At 44.8% G+C, this 17,807-nt stretch overlaps 2 long non-coding RNA genes across 2 annotated transcripts in view; one reads left to right on the forward strand and one right to left on the reverse strand.

Annotated features, from left to right (window-relative positions):
• The window catches only part of LOC147342877 (uncharacterized), a 67,831-nt gene that overhangs the window by 28,996 nt on the left and 21,028 nt on the right, over positions 1-17,807 (reverse strand). The window lies entirely within an intron of this gene.
• LOC147342878 (uncharacterized) lies at positions 3,030-17,753 on the forward strand. Its single transcript, XR_015156786.1, has 2 exons — positions 3,030-13,841; positions 15,457-17,753. It is a non-coding gene; the product is annotated as an uncharacterized LOC147342878 (long non-coding RNA).

Raw genomic sequence — 17,807 nt, forward strand, 5'->3', positions numbered from 1 at the left:
TAAGACTGGATACTAAAAATTTCCTAGAGGAAAATATGGGCAGAACACTCTTTGACATAAACTTCAGCAAGATTTTTTTGGATCCACTTCCTAGAGTAATGGAAATGAAAACAAAAATAAACAAATGGGACCTAATTAAACTTAAAAGCTTTTGCAGAGCAAAGGAAACCATAAACAAAACAAAAAGACAACCCAAAATACCAATATTTTCTCCAATGGTAGAAAATATTTGCAAACAATGCCACTGACAAGGAATTAATCTCCAAAATATACAAACAACTCATAAGCTCAATATTAAAAAAAAAATCAAGAAATAGGCAGAAAATCTAAAGACATCTCTCCAAAGAAAACATATATGTGGCCAAAAGGCACATGAAAAAATGCTCAACATCATTAATTATAGAGAAATGCAAACCAAAACTACAATGAGGTGCCACCTCACACAGTTCAGAATAGTCATCATCAGGAGGTCTATAAATAATAAATGCTAGGGAAGTAAAAGGAACTCTCCTACACTGTTGGTGGTAATATAAATTGCAGCCATTATGGAGAACAGTATGGAGGTTTCTTAAACTATACAGTTACCATATGAGCCAGCAATCCCATTCCTGGGCTTATATCTGGAGAAAAACAAATAATTCAAAAAGAAGCACCCTAATGTTTATTGCAGCACTATTTATAATAGCCAAGACATGAAAGCAACCTAAATGTTCATCAACAGATGAATGGATAAAGAAGATGTGGTACATGTATACAATGGAATATTATTCAGCTACAGAAAGTTTTTTCCAGTAGTCACGTATGGATGTGAGAGTTGGACCACAAAGAAGGCTGAGAACCAAGGAATTGACACTTCTGAACTGTGGTGTTGGAGAAGACTTTTGAGAGTCCCTTGGACTGCAAGGAGATCCAACCAGTCAATCCTAAAGGAAATCAATCCTGAATATTCATTGGAAGGACAGATGCTGAAGCTGAAGCTCCAATACTTTGGCCACCTGATGCAAAGGGCTACTCATTAGAAAAGATCCTGATGCTGGAAAAGATTGAAGGCAGGAGAAGAAGATAACAACAAAGGATGAGATGGTTGGATGGCATCACCAACTCAATGGACATGAGTTTGAGCAAGTTCTGGGAGATGGTGATGGACAGGGAGGCCTGGTGTGCTGCAGTCCATGGGGTCAAAGAAAGCCAGACATGACTGAGCAACTGAACTGAATAAAAAGAAAATGAAATAATGTCACCTAGAGACGATCACACTAAGTAAGCCAGACAGAGAAAGACATATCATATAATATTGCTTATATATGGAATCTAAAAAATAAAGGATACAAATAAAAACCTATTTACAAAACAGAAACAGACTCACAGACATAGAAAACAAACTTATGGCAGTGGTAATGAGAGGGAGGGGACATATGTATACTTATAGCTGATTGACATTGTTGTACAGCAGAAACCAATGCAGCATTGTCAAACAATTATCCTCCAATTAAAAATATTTTAAAAAAATACAGAAAGAAAATGAAGGGGCCAGAGGGATAAATTAGAGGAGTTTGGGATTAAAATAATACACACTACTACATATAAAATAGATAACCAACAAGGACCTACTATATAGCACAGGGAACTATACTATCATATAATGACCTATAATGGAAGATGATATTAAATATATATATGTAAAAAAAATCAAAATAGATCATGACTTACATGCAAAATCTAAAACTGTAAAAATTTCAGAAATTTTTTTGACCTTGGGTTGGGGAAAAATTTTTTAGATATGACATTGAAAACATAAGACATAAAGGAAAAAATAATAACTTGGACTTCAAAGTTCAATTTTTCTACTCTTTAAAGACACTATCAGGATAATAAAAAAGACAAGTCATAGACTGTGAAAAATGTTTTGAAATCACATATCTGATAGAGGTATTAAATCTAGAATATATAAAGAACTCTGAAAACTCAGTAATAAGAAAACAAACAACCCAATATGAAAAAAATCAGCAAAAGATCTGAACAGTTTCCCAAAGAAAAACATACATATATAAATGAGAAACAATGGTCAATGCTGCCAAGTCGCATCAGTCGTGTCCGACTCTGTGCAACCTCCTAGATGGAAGCCCACCAAGCTCCCCCGTCCCTGGGATTCTACAGGCAAGAATACTGGAGTGGGTTGCCATTTCCTTCTCCAATGCACTCATGCATGCATGCATGCTAAGTCGCTTCAGTCGTGTCCAACTCTGTGCAACCCCATAGGCGGCAGCCCACCAGGCTCCTCTGTCCCTGGGATTCTCCAGGCAAGAATACTGGAGTGGGTTGCCATTTCCTTCTCCACAATGGTCAATCAGATCAGATCAGATCAGATCAGATCAGTCGCTCAGTCGTGTCCGACTCTTTGCGACCCCATGAATCGCAGCATGCCAGGCCTCCCTGTCCATCACCAACTCCAGGAGTTCACTCAGACTCACGTCCATCGAGTCAGTGATGCCATCCAGCCATCTCATCCTCTGTCGTCTCCTTCTCCTCCTGCCTCCAATCCCTCCCAGCATCAGAGTCTTTTCCAATGAGTCAACTCTTCACATGAGGTGGTCAAAGTACTGGAGTTTCAGCTTTAGCATCATTCCTTCCAAAGAAATCCCAGGCCTGATCTCCTTCAGAATGGACTGGTTGGATCTCCTTGCAGTCCAAGGGACTCTCAAGAGTCTTCTCCAACACCACAGTTCAAAAGCATCAATTCTTTGGCACTCAGCCTTCTTCACAGTCCAACTCTCACATCCATACATGACCACAGGAAAAACCATAGCCTTGCCTAGACGGACCTTTGTTGGCAAAGTAACGTCTCTGCTTTTGAATATGCTATCTAGGTTGGTCAATAGGGAAATATAAATCAAAAACACAATGAGACACTACTACAAACCTATTAGTTTAAATTAAAAAGATTTGTCAAGTGTTGGTGAGGATATGAAGGAACAGGAACTCTCACATATTGCTGCTAGGAATGTAGAATGGTATGACCACTTGGAAAACAGTTTGACAGTCTCTTTAGATAGTTAAATATACACCTAGCGTTTCCACCCCACTCCCAGATATCTATCCAAGAGAAATGAAAGCATAGGTCCACAGAAAGACTTGTAGACAAATATTTATAGCAGCTTTATTTGTAATAGTCAAAACCTGGAAAACAGTCAAATATCCATCAGCAAATGAATGGACAAACAAGGGCTGTGAAAGAACAAAGTACCAAAGGGATATACACGCATGTTCATAGCAGTATTCACAATAGCAAAAAAGTCGAAGCAATCCAAATGTCCATTGATGGATGATTAAAGAAAATGTGGTATGTACATGCAGCCTTTATAAAGGAAGGAAATTCTGATGCACGCTGAAACATGGATAAACACTGAGAATATTATGCTAAGTAACATAAATCAGTCCCATTAAAAATTACTATATGACTCCATTGATATGAGGTACCAAGAGTTGTCAAATTCATAGAGACAGAGTATAGAATGGTAGTTGCAGGGGCTAGAGAGAGGTGAATGGAGAGTTACTGTTTAATGGGAACTGAGTTTCAGTTTTGCAATATAAAGAAATCTGTCAATGCATGGTAGTGATGGTTGCACAATAATGTGGATGTACTTAACACTCCCGAATTGTACACTTAGAGATGGCAAATTTTATGTTATGTGTACTTTGCCATGATTAAAATTTAATTTTTTTAAGTGCCAGGAAAATGAAGAGATTCCTTATACCTTGAAAGAATCCTAGACGGCTTCTTGGAGGAAGTGTCATTTGAGTTGGATCCAGGAAGGAGAGTGGGATTTACCTAGAGAACAGGAATTGGCCACCCCACACAGAGGACAGCTCAAACAAAGGCAGAGGGGCTGGAGTAGGCCAAAGGGTGAGGGATCACAAAGCCAGCCAGCAGCTGGAATCCAGGGTTGGAAGGACAAGGCTGAAAAGTAAGACGGGACCCACCCCACGAGGGCCTCCCAGCCTCTGTTAGAGAAGAGAGACATTTGTAAACATCAGCTCTGAGCCAGCCAGACCCACAGCACCGTGGCTCCATCAAGACGGCCATTCGGAAGGAAAAGACATGGGGTCGGCTCTGGACAGTCGTCGAAAAATAAACAAGTCCCTGGACATTCAGGAAACACTCTGCGAAGCTGTGTCCAGGCGGGGCTGTTTGCTTATTTGTGACTTTCCTGCTTTCCATCACCCTGTCAGCAGCCACCCTACCCCCATCCTGACCCTGACACCCAGCTGGCCTGGCCTCAGTCACTGGCTTCGGAAGAAAACAGGTCCCTGGGAGGGGAAGGAAGGCCAGAGGGGCAGCAAGAGTGCACATGTAGGGTCAGCAGTGAGTGTGTATGTCAGAGTGCATTTGCACACGAATTGGTAGCATTGTGAGTGGTGCAACATGTGTGTGTGTGTAACCATATGTGTCACAGCAGAATAGATGGGGGCCAGGGTGAAGCAGTGTGGAAACTCTAGGCCCAGATGTGTGTGTGTGTGTGTGTGTGTGTGTGTGTGCATGCACGCACGTGCGTGTGCCCAGTTTTATCCAACTCTCTGAAGTCCCATGGACGATAGCCACCAGGCTCCTCTGCCCATGAGATTCTCTAGGCAAGAATACTGGAGGGGGCTGCCATTTCCTCCTCCAGGAGATCTTCCCAACCCAGGGATCAAACCAGTGTCTCCTGTGTCTCCTGCATTGGCAGACAAATTCTTTACCACTAGCGCCACCTGGGAAGCCCTAGGCCCAGATGGGCAGGGTTCAAATCCAACTCACGCAAGTGACTGAGTCTCTTTGTGCCTCAGTTTCAACATCTGTTAAATAGAGAAAATAATATTACCTATCTTACAAGGTTGTGGTAATGACTGAAACAAATTCATGAATGAAAAGCACTTGATCAAATGGTGCCAGTAAAGTAAGATGTGTGATCACTCACTCAGTGGTGTCTGACTCTCTGCGACCCCATGGACTGTAGCCCTCCAGGCTTCTCTGTCCATGAGATTCTCCAGGTAAGAATACTGGAGTGGGCAGCCATGCCCTTCTCTAGGAGGTTTTCCCAACCCAGGGGTCGAACTCACATCTCCTGCGTGCCCTGCACTGCAAAAGGACCCTTTACCCACTGAGCCGCCTGGGAAGCCTCGTACACAGTAAGTGGCTAAAAAGTGCTAGCATAGACACGGGTGTGTGTGTGTGTGTGTGTGTGTGTGTGTATGCACACATATATACCAGCGTGTGTTGATGTGGGTTTTGAATATGGATATGTGAGCAGTTTTGCAGTGAGCAGGCATGAGTACTCTCGAGGGTGTACATACCAGGATTCAGGGAAAAGCAGCCACAACCAGTCAGAGGCTGGTGCCCTGGGTACCGCTTCCCCACCTGGCACCCAGCCCTGAAGAGCCCAGAACCAGCATCCGCACAGAGGCAAGCAAGGCCTATGGGCAGCTCCTTCTCCACAGCCCCTTGCCCTGGACAGCAGCCCCCACAACAGGCTGCCTTGGGCTGTTCATGCCTCCTTCATCTGTTCATTTCCTCAGGCTGCAGGCGTGGGGAGTTTTTGGGGTTTTTTTTCCTATCAAAGGCAACTGACCTCAAGAAGAAATCAAGCAAGGGTCAGCTACAAAATCAACTTAATCTGGAGGCTATTTTTCCTTGAAAAATACCAAAGGATCTCAACTCTTCTGCTTTTCAAATCAAGAATAATAAGTGGTGCCAATTCTTTAAAAAAATGTCCTCAACTTTATATTATATGAAACTGTTCATAAAGGGTAAAGCACTTTACAGATGTGAAGAATTCTTCTCTTCTAGAGGCACAGCACACCCCACCAGTGCAGGGGAGGGACTAAGTAGTAAGAGAGGGAAGAGAGAGAGGGAAGAAAACCCACAATGGCAGAGCTGAGAGTTCATCCAGGATGAGAACTTCTTCAACGATGAGAAAAGTGTGCCACCAACCACATCTCTCTGTTCTTGAACTGCCCTAACTTTCAAAGCTCTAGAGGTTAAATTCTAGATGGAAACAGTGGGCTTTGGAATCAGGCTGGCCTGGATTCAGATCCTAGCTCTGCTGTCACCAATAGGGCCACCAGGTTAAACGCCATGTCCCTGGAACTGTGAAACCCAGCGACCTTCTTTACCAGGTTTGTGAGTTGGGCTATAGTGAGGTGAAGGGTCAGAGAAGGCGATGGCACCCAACTCCAGTATTCTTGCCTGGAAAATCCCATGGACGGAGGAGCCTGGTAGGCTGCAGTCCATAGGGTTGCGAAGAGTTTGACGCGACTGAGCGACTTCACTTTCACTTTTCACTTTCACACATTGGAGAAGGAAATGGCAACCCACTCCAGTGTTCTCGCCTGGAGAATCCCAGGGACGGGGGAGCCTGGTGGGCTGCCGTCTATGGGGTCGCAGAGTCGGACATGACTGAAGCGACTTAGCAGCAGCAGCAGAGGTGAAGGGTGACCCCCAAAAGGATATGTCTATGTCCTTTCTGAGAACTGCTATTTCCTTATATGGCAAAAGATGTGAATAAGTTAAGGATCTTTAGAAGAGGAGCATTCCCTGTATTATCTAGGTGGGCCCTAAATCCAAGGCCAAGTGTCCTCATGAGAGAGAGGCACAGGGAGATTCAAGACAGACACAAAGAGAAGAAGGTGATGTGAAGGTGGAAGCTGAGATTGGAGGGAGAATAGTGATAGTTCTTTTCTCCAAGAATTTGAGGGTGAAATGATGAACATACAGCTAGTTATGGAACTTGGGGATCCTGCTGTAAGATTTGGGGTGATAATATGAACCCCACAGTTGTGACCCAGGAGTCACAGAGTGACAAAGATACAGGATCAGCAACACAGTGAGAACTCTGAGCTTCATGTCTGCCTTAGAGGCCTCAAGGTGTGGTTCTCAGTCTTCCTTACCTCCTGACTCCCGGCAACAGTTTAAAGCTACCCAGTTTCCTTGTCTCTCACTGTCTACCAATATCTATTCCCCACCATCTCTTCCTTTTAGTAACAGCAACGGTTGAGTGTCAGCTGGACACACAGCTGTCCAGCTAGAGACTTCACTTCCCGGACTCCCTTTCAGCGAGGCTTGTCCCTCCAGTCTTGACCGACGGGATACAACAAGAACCGTGTGCGTCCTCAGAAGCTTCTCACCCCTCCTCCTCCACTCCATCCTGAAATCTACAAGGTAAATTGGCAGAGTCCCTTTCACAGCCAGGCAGAGGAGGACAACTTCTAAAGGCACACCCCAACACTGGAGCCACTGGTCACATGAGCCTAAATGAATTTAATTAAGGTGAAATAAAATTTAAGACTCAGTTCCTCAGTCACTATAACCACAATAGACACATGTGGCCAGTGGCTACTGTATTGGACAGCACAGGTAGAGAACATCTCCATCATCACCAAAAATTCTACTGGACAGTGCTGTCACAGGGGATGGAGAGCAACACGACAGAAGGAACCTGAGTCTTGGACAATCCTGAGGAGCAGAGTCACCCTATAGCCCCCCTGCCCTGCTGCCTATCGTTTTCACATTTTTACAAGAGAGAAATAAGTCCTCTATCTTGATCTGTCAGTACAGCCAAACCAATATCCTGATACATACTTAAAAAAAAAAAAATCAACGCCTTTTCCATTTAAGTTAGCAGAGGTAATTTCTATTGCTTGTGACTAAGAACGACTGTTACCAAAATGAGCAAAACAAGAAATGTAGCGAGTTCCCTGATGCTCAGTGGTGAAGAATCAGCCTGCCAATGCAGGAGATACGGGTTCAATCCCTGGTCCAGGAAGATCCCACATGCCACAGAGCAACTAAGCTCGTGTGCTACAACCACTGAGCCTGTGATCTAGAGCCCAGGAGACGCAAATACTGAGCTCCTGTGCCACAGCTACTGAAGCCCACATTCCCTAGAGCCCATGCTCCACAAGAGAAGCCACCACAATGAGAAGCCTAGTGCAACAGGAGCATACTGCAGTGAGAGAGTAGCCAGCATAGCAAGGGAGACCCAGCACAGCCGAAAATAAAAAAATAAAATAAAAATATGATGTAAAAGAGGGGTTGCTGATATGGTCAGGGGGAGTAGCAAAGGCTTTCTTGAGCAAGTGCTGTTTACATTGAGACCTTGGCCACATGCTCTGTCCACAGCAGTGGGACCAGGTTGAGCTCTCTGAGTCACACGGTGCCCAAACCAAAACAGTACACAGGATATAAGAGCCCCAAAATCTAGGTTTATTCATCCACAGGAAACAGCTGATCCTAATTCTGAGGCAGGGAATGGACAAGATGAGCCACATCGTATCAACCAGCAAGGACCCTTCAAATACCACTAGCGCACTGCGCTAAGTTGCTTCAGTCGTGTCTGACTCTTTGCGGCCCTATGGACTATAGCCCGCCAGGCTCCTCTGTCCATGGGATTCTCCAGGCAAGAATACTGGAGTGGGTTGCCACGCCCTCCTCCAGGGGTTCTTCCCAACCCAGGGATCGAACTAGTGTCTCTTATTTCTCCTGCATTGGCAGGAGGGTTCTTTACCCTCCTAGCACCACCTAGGAAGCCCCCAAGACCACTAGAGTGGTGCCAAAAGGATTTGGAAGCCAAGTGAAGTGTTCACACCAGACAAAGATGAGACAAGCAAGGCATCAATAACAAAACTAACTGCAATGGATTGAAATTCACCAAATATGTCTCAATCTCCAGGTTCATAACGATGCTAAAAGCAAATAAACTCAAGAGGATGACGGGAAACTGACTCATTCTTTTAAAGACCAGTAGATAAAAGGACAAATCCAGCTTCACCCTGCTTTTCCTAGATGAGCTGTAGCACTGGGAAACCAGACAGTAGGTGAGAAGCTTCTCCCTGCTAACAAATGCAGAAGGAATATGACAGCTTGCGCGGCCCTTACAAATTTATGAACACAGACACTGAGCATCATACAAAGACAGACAACCAGACACGATGTGTCTCCTGATGGGATAATACACCACCACCACTGACGCAGCCTCGCCAAAACCAGAAATAAAAAACACAATGTGAATCTGATCAGACCTCAACTTTCAATTTACAGAAAATCCAGGGTCCAGAGGAGCTTATTAAACATACAATTGGAAAATCCATGCTGTAAGAATCTCTTCCAGTTTCTTCAACAAGCCAATTTCAAGAAAAACAAAAACAGAAGGAGAAACTTATGGATTAAAAAAGATTCAGATATATCAATTCATCACAATGTGCAGCTTATTTAGAGCCTGACTCTAATTTAAAAAAAAAAAAAAGACATTAATGAAGCATTTGGAAATTTGGATAGTGGCTGCATATTTGATGATCCTGAAGAATTACTACTTTTTTTTTTTTTTTACATATGATAATGTTATTTTCCGATGAAATTGCGTGATGTGTGGGATTTGCTACTCTATAATCTAGAAAGGGCAGAAGTGAATGGGGAGGTGAATGAAAAAAAAAATGGTCATGAGTTGATAAGCGTTTAAGTTGGATGATGGGTACACAGGAATTCATTATACTTTTCTCTTTTTGGATATTTAAAGTGTTCTGATTGACATTTTCTTAATCCTTTGGTAGCTTCATCTGTTTGAAATTTTCTAGAAGTATATATTTTAAAAAACAATTTGCTACACACAAAATCTCAGAGCATAAACTAAAACAGCTGGACTGAGGCAGACTGTAGTCTCTGCTATCTTCTCTGCCTCACCCAGAGCCACCTTGCCTGCCACCAACCGACCCACCAGGCCCAAGCCTGTCCCACGATGACTTTATCTCAAGGATCTCAGTAGCCTTCCCTACCACTGTGTCTTTTTGTTGTTGCTTTAGTAATCACTTTATTGAGATAAAATTCACAAAGCCCATGAGAATACTCATTGAAAGTATTCAATTCATTGGTTTTGGGTCGAGTCACAAAAATGTGCAGCTATCACCAAGTCATTTCAGAACATTCACAGCTTGTAACATACGGATCCCCAAAGTGCTTAATACCCTCAAGTCTCTGTTCTGTCTCTCCCAGAAGGTTTCTGCAACTTTCATGCCAGCTTTCCTGCCATGATACAAGTTCCCGTATCGTTTATCATTTACACACACACACACACATACACACACACAGTACCACCCCATCACAGAATGGTGGTCTTCCAAGCCCAGGCTCAGCAAGACAGGAGACCCGGAGGCATGAAGCTGTGAGCACCTGGGGTCAACAAGGAACCTTAAGTCATCCAGAGTTAAAAGAGGAAGCGAGAAATCCAGGGGGTGCTGAGGAAACTGGACCTGAGGGGGCCCCTAACACTGAAGCGGCTGTAGATGCCCCCATCCAGAAGGATGGGCGCCTCTCCCTCCGCCCCCCTCCCAGACAGGAAAGTCATCGCCACCCCTCTCCTGTCCTCCTGCCCCTCACCTGAGGCCTGCAAATCACACGAGCCACTAAGCCTATCCAGTCACAGCTTTCAAAGCCGTAGTTTCCTTTATTCGAAGACAAGAGACGTTTCCACTGTGGGCAGACAGGCCAGGAGCCCTTTCTCCTTCCTGTCCTCCCTTCCCAGGGAATCAATCTTCTTAAACTTTATCCTCCCAGAGACCATCTGGATGAAAACTGCTCAGGAAATTCAGTCGGGTACTAAGCCCAGTGCTCTCATCCATCTTGCCCTGTCAGAGCCCAGCATTTCAGTCTTAAAGAATTCTTACAGCTGGGGCCGCCACGGGCCTCCTGGCCACAGAAGCAAGCCCTGCCTGCACTCAGAGCCACACCTTCCAGACACGTGAAACTGTAAACTACTTTGCAGTTGTATCCAGCTCTCACCCTCCCTCTGGACCGTAGGTCTCACTCTGCTGTGTCACCCAATTGTAATATGCAGAGAAGTGATATGTTACAATGGGAAGAATTCACAGAGGCTCTGGGCTGGAACCTTTCTTTGTCTGCTGTGTGACCTTGGCAAAGTGGTCTAATCTCTCTGAGTCTCAGTATCCTCATCAGTAAAATTATGGTTAATAACATATGGTTGTCATGCCCTCCTCCAGGGGATCTTCCCAGGGACCAAACCCATGTCTCTTATGTCTCCTGCATTGGCAGGCAGGTTCCTTACCACTAGCATCACCTGGGAAGCCTACTTTAATTTTCTTCAAAGTCCTAAGTCTACCTAACATATTAGAGAGTAATGTGTTGCCTCTCCGCCCCACTGGAATGTAAGTTCAGTGAGAGCAGGGACTATGTCTGTTTTAGTCTCCACTGTATCTCCAGTGCTGGAACAGTGCCAGGCTCCTAAAAATCACTCAATAAACACTGAACCAATGGAGGAATAAATGGCTGAGTGCATGAACCAGTGCTCATCTCAGATGCTGGGGAAATAGGAGTTATTACTGTTGTTATTTGGAGGTGCTGAGAGAGGCATGAAGGGCCTGAACATTTGGGAAGAGGTGGACCTAAAGGGAGGACAGCTCAGATGTGACTCAAGCTACCTGCAGCCTGTCTGGAAGTCACACTCCACACACCATGACATCTAGCCAAGGCAGATATTGGTCCCCAAAGAACTCCTTGGCCTGAGAGGCCCTTGAGCCACACCCACTGCCTCCAGCATCTTCTGGGAGCTGGGTCAGGGGAGGTAGGGGATTAGGATGGGCCTGGTCCTGAGGATGGACAGCCCCTCCCACCCACACCTGGACAAGGTGGCCAGCTAGCCCTAGTGATGCGGTGGAGATGAGGCCCTGTCCCCATAGGCAACCCAAGCAGCAGAAGGGACTGGTCACCAGGACTGAGTGTGTGGTGGACACCCAGACCAGATGGGGACCAGGCCAGGCCCAGGCAAAGGAACCAGTGGACATGGTCATGAGTCTGTAGCCCTGAACTGTGCCCCCCAGGGTCTGGAGTTTCCCAGTTCAGAACAGGCTGGGCCTCAGAGTCATGGGAAAAAAACAGCAGATCTGTGTGGAAATCCCAGCTCCATCTCTTTAAACATGTGACTCATGTAACCTCTCTGAGCCTCAGTGTCCCCATCTGTCAAGTAGAAATAATCATATCCACATCAAGATGCTTAATAATAATAATGGTTATCAATCATTTGCCAGCACTTTGCTATGTGCTGGGGTGTTACATCATAGCCTTTGAGCCTCAAAACAGCCCTTTCTTTAGGCATTTCTACTCCTACTTTACAGAGGAGGAAACTGAAGTTCAGAGAGGGTAATAAACAGCCCAAAGGCACACAGCTGGGAAGAATCAGAGCTAAACCGCACCCAAATCTGCTGGTTGTAAAGCCGCATTTTAACCACCATCTAGAGCAGTGATCCCCCACCTGCAGGATCTAATGCTTCATGATCTGAGGTGGAGCTGACGTAATAATAGTAGAAATAAAGTACATAATAAATGTACTGCACTTGAATCATCCCCAAACTATCCGCCCACTCCCCATCCATGGAGAAACTGTCCTCCCCAAACTATCCGCCCACTCCCCATCCATGGAGAAACTGTCCTCCCCAAACTATCCGCCCACTCCCCATCCATGGAGAAACTGTCCTCCATGAAACCAGTCCCCTGTGCCAAAAACCACCAATCTAGAAGAGGCACTTGAGCCCCCAGCACGTGGCCAGGCACACAGATTCCCAATAAATGTGAGTTTTCTTCTCCTCCCTTGAGCCTCCAATCTGGAGGCAGGTGAGCCCAGCTGTGCGGACTGAAGGGGCAGGAAGCCATGTGGCTCTTAGCTGGGCTGAAGCAACAGCAATAGCCCCTACCTCACTCTCAGCCAAGCACAAGCAGCCCATTGGCTTCCTGCTTCCAGTGGGTTGCAGGAAACCCCTTCCCAACACCTCCTCCCCAGCCCGGGTAGGCTGGGGTCATCCCTACAGAGGAAGTTCAGCCAGGTCAGGCCTGCCCCTTTCCCACAGCCCCAGAGTCACCCTCCATAGCTTTTCACTCACCTCCAGGCCAAGAATCCCCCAAGGCCCCCACCCAGGGCCCATGGGGTTATGCTGCCATTGGTGTTGCTCCCTTGATAGGGGACAGCCTAGTTCACATATGACCCACACCAATAAATCAGGGAGGGGTGGGGCGGTAGGGAAATTCATAAATCCATATCAAACAGCCCCCAAATTATGACAGATGACATGGCAGTCATAAAATTGCACAAGCAAAACTCACCAAGTCATTAATTTCATGGCCGTAGAAAATAAACAGACACATTTTTTCGCGGCCCTAATAAATTTTTAAAAACTCAAAGAATGGTCCATCTGCTTCGAATAATTTTTAATTTCCTATTCTGTCTCATTCCCATTAGCTATTCCACTGAGATATTTGCTAAATTCTTTCATTTACCTCCTCCCATCTGTATTCAATTACCCTATTCCCAAATAGAGTGAGTTTTTGTTTCTCCTAAGCGCGGGACAAAATACCCCCGCCTGTACCTTAAAGCAAATGTTATGTGTGTTTTATTATCTGTTAGACCGTATGAGTCATTCTAACTCGATTGCTTGTGCGGAAAGGCTTGGAGAGCAATCTGATTTTGATGTTTTCTGGCTTGGGTGGAAAACACCTGCCCGATTCTCAAAGCTAATCTATTAACGTGGTAAATGCTGTAGCAGATGTTCCTGAGTGAGTGAGAGGCCACGCTGGGCTGTGACCAGGCTGAGTGTCGGGCACACAGTGGAGATCAGAGGCCAGCGACACCACTGGGGGCTGAGCTGTCACAGTTTCCAGCTGGCCCCTGGACTCTGGTTGCCTGGTGTCTCCCAACCGCCTCCCAGGGCTCTCAGAGGCCACTCGAAATGGAAAGACATTTCAAGGTCATCTGCGTCACCCCGGCCAGATCCATGTTTTTTATAGAAGCCTGAGGCCCAGAGAAGAGGTAAGACTGCTCAAATCACAGAGCATACTGAAAAAGAAAAAAATCCTTAGAGGCTCTAGTGGGTACGGGGAGCTGAGACGGGGAGAGAGGCAGAATTCTGTGAGCACCTTTTCCACCAGTGCCTTCCACCTGGAGAAACATCATTTAGGGTCTTTTCTGTCTATAAGTCTTTGCAAGTCATCTTTCCTCAATCTGAAGGAGCTGGGCCAGGCCTACGATAACAGATGGGAAAACTAGGAAGCAAGCTGAGGGGCCAAAGCCTTGTTGGGGCAGGAGGGAATGGGGGGAGGTTGGTTTCAACACAGTGATGCAGTAGAACCCACAAGCCCCAGGAACATGGATGTTCAGGTCACGCTACAGACATGGGGAGGATTTGGGCTTAAAACTCAACATAGCAGAAAACTGGAATCATGGCATCTGGTCCCATCACTTCATGTCAGATAGATGGGGCAACAATGGAAACAGTGAGAGACTCTATTTTCTTGGGCTCCAAAATCACTGTGGATAGAGACTGCAGCCATGAGGCTGGTAGGCACTTACTCCTTAGAGGAAAGGCTATGACAAACCTAGACAGCATATTAAAAAGCAGAGAAATTACTTTGCTGACAGGGGTCCATCTAGTCAAAGCTATGGTTTTTCCAGTAGTCACGTATGGATGTGGGATTTGTACCATGAGGAAGGCTCAGCACCGAAGAATTGATGCTTTTGAACTGTGGTGTTGGAGAAGACTCTTGAGAGTCCCTTGAACTGCAAGGAGATCCAACCAGTTTATCCTAAAGGAAATCAGTACTGAATGTTCATTGGCAGGACTGATGCTGTGCTGAAACTCCAATGCTTTGGCCGACTCACTGGCAAAGACCCCAGTGCTGGGAAAGATTGAGGGCAGGAGGAGAAGGGGACAATAGAGGATGAGATGGTTGGACTCAATGGACATGAGGTTGAATAAGTCCTGGGAGTTGGTGATGGACAGGGAAGCCTGGCGTGCTGCAGTCCATGGGGTGGCAAAGAGTCAGACATGACTGAGTGACTGAACGGAACTGAAAGCCGCATGGGGCACAATCCAGGTAGGTGCACTGTGAGTGTCCACAATCCCTGCAGGCCTCATTATCTCCATGGATGCTGGTGGCTTCTTACTATGGGCGCCTGCAACATTGCCTGAGACCTTTCTCTGGGCTGGGATCATGGTCAATAGATCCCCAGGACAGGACAAAGGTTCAGGGATTTGACACCTTCAGGAGCAGCCTTAACAATGATGAAGGGCAGTTGGTGTGTATCTACCCCAGCTTCCTTCCCTCTTGGATGTGACAATTCTGAAACAAGTCTATACCAGTGATTCTCAACCATTTGCCTCCCAGAGGACATTTGGCAACATCTTGGTTGGATGGTTGGAGACATTTTGGTTGGATGGTTGCCACTGGTATCTAGTGGGTAGAGGCCAGGATGCTGCTGAACATCCAACAATGCCCAGGAAAGCTCCCTATAATCAAGAATTATCCAGCCCAACAGTCTATAATGTCCCACAGAGTCGGACATGACTGAAGTGACTTAGCATGCATGCACGCACACGTCAGTAGTGCTGAAGTTGAGAACCCTTGTTCTCTGCTCTCTCATAAAGGTATCCAGTGGAATTGAGTCCCAGATGCCCACAGCAATGACCGGCTCCTTCAGACACACTCTGCTGACTTGTCTCCCCTCCCTGGACCCTTTCCCACTCCCCTTCCAGGACTTCCTGAGACCACCTCCCACACAACTGCTTTCACTCAAATCCTCAGCACGAGGTCTGCTGCTTGGGGCACCCAACTTAAGATCATCCATTACTACAGTCCTGAGGACAAGTGTGGAAGGGTCTTGAAGACTTGGGTTTCTATTTCAGTTATTTACACACTCAATACACACATCCAGTCCCAGTGACACCCATGCTGAATGTGACTTCTTGAGGACACACACATCGGGGCACACCAGACCAGCTTGGTCAGGAGTGTCCTTTGGCCCTACTCCTGTGTACCAACTGATTGGATATGCTCCCCTTGTAAAGAAATGGAAGACCTGAATACTGATTCAGCACAATCTCTGTCAGAAACCCAGCTGACTTCTTTGTAGAAATTGGCAGGCTGATTCATTGCAGGCAGACACTTTACCGCCTGAGCCACCGGGGAAGGCTTATAAAGGATCAGGGACAGCCAAAACAATCTTGAAAAAGAACAACAAAGTAGGAGGACTCATACTTGCTGAATTCAAAATTCGCTACAAAGTAACAGTAATCAAGACAGTGTGGTACTGCACAGGGCTAGATGTGTGGATCAAGGACCTAAAACCGAAAGTACAGATACACCCATGTATCTATGGTCGACTGACTTTTGACAACAGTGTAAAGGTCATTCAGTGGAAAAAGCATAGTCTTTTCAACAATGATGCCAGGACAACTTGATATCCACATGCAAAAGAATGAAGTTGAACCCTTACCTCACACCATAAACAAAAATTAACCCAAAATGGATCAAAGACCTAAATGTAGGTGCTAAAACTTTAAAACTCTTACAAGATAACACAGGGGCAAATCTCCATGATATTGGATTTGGCAAAGTATTCTTAGATATGACCCCAAAAGCATGAGCAAAATAAGAAAAAAAAAAAAAGATAGACTGAACTTATTAATAAAATTTAAAAACTTCTGTGCTTCAATGGACACTATCAATAAAGAGAAAATGCAACCCATAGAATGGTAAAAAATATTTCCAAATAATATATCTGGTAAGGGATTTACATTATTTGGTATTCATGAATTTAAAACTACTGATTTCTCCTTGTAAATTTAAATTGTATGCATTGACCCTCTATATCTGAAAAGATGACTTTTTGCCTCAAAGTCAATTAATATTTTGTCTGATAGTAATGTAACTATGCCAATTTTCTTTTGGTTTTGGTTTTAATTTTTCTAATAGTTTTTCACTCTTTCACTTACAATTTTTTTATCTGTCCTCATGTTTTACACATGTCTCTGGTTAGTATTTTTCTGATAGTTTTACTTGTAATTTTTTATATGTCTTAGACATGTTTCATGTGAGCAGCATTTGGTTATTCTGTTCTTTAATCTGATAGCACATGAATTTTAACTGGAGAGTTCAGTCTATTTATACTTACTGAGCTTACAAATATACTTGACCTTATTTCTATGATCTTGTTTTGTTTTTAATTTGTCCTGCTTCCTAAGAATTTATTTTCATCTTCTTTGTTGCATTATTTTGAATTAATTGAGGTTTTTTTTACTCATTCCATTTTTTCCCCCTTCCACTGTGTAGAGGATGGGCATTCTACTATTTTCTTATTGGTGACTCAGCATTTTGAAATTATTACCTAACTTAACTTAGTCTAAAGTTAATCAATATCTTACTCTTCTCTGAAATAATACAAAGTGCTTCAAAACCTTTAATTCCTTTTACTTAAAAGTCCAGGCATTTAGCTCCATCTCCTGTTTAACCCCATGGAACAGACACTGTTTTGGACAGTCAGTGTGTTTGTCTGTATTTACCCCTATTTTTACTATTTTTTCAATTCATCGTTATTTCTGGTATCTGAGACTTTTTTCCTCAGATCACTTTTCTTCTCGGGTTCATCCTTCAGAAACTCCTTGAGTAGGGATCTGTTGGTTATAAACTGTCTCAGTTTTAAGTGAACAGTTTTAAGTTTTACTGTGTCTTTTTGTGCAGTGGGACTTCCCAGGGGGCGCAGTGGTAAAGAATCCACCTGTCAATACAGGAGATGCAAGAGATGTGGGTTCTATCCTTGGGCCAGGGAGATCCCCTGGAGTAGGAAATGGCAACTCACTCCAGTATTCTTTCCTGGAAAATTCCATGGACAGAGGCGCCTGGCAGGCTACAGTCCATGGGACTGCAAAGAGTGAGACATGACTCGGTGACTGAGCATGCACACGCACACGTGCACACACACACGTGTTTATTAGAAATT

Source organism: Bos grunniens, chromosome 28, assembly GCF_055505025.1.
Source record: "Bos grunniens cultivar Pamir isolate PY7600 chromosome 28, Bosgru_T2T1.0, whole genome shotgun sequence".
Classification (NCBI taxonomy): Eukaryota; Metazoa; Chordata; class Mammalia; order Artiodactyla; family Bovidae; genus Bos; species Bos grunniens.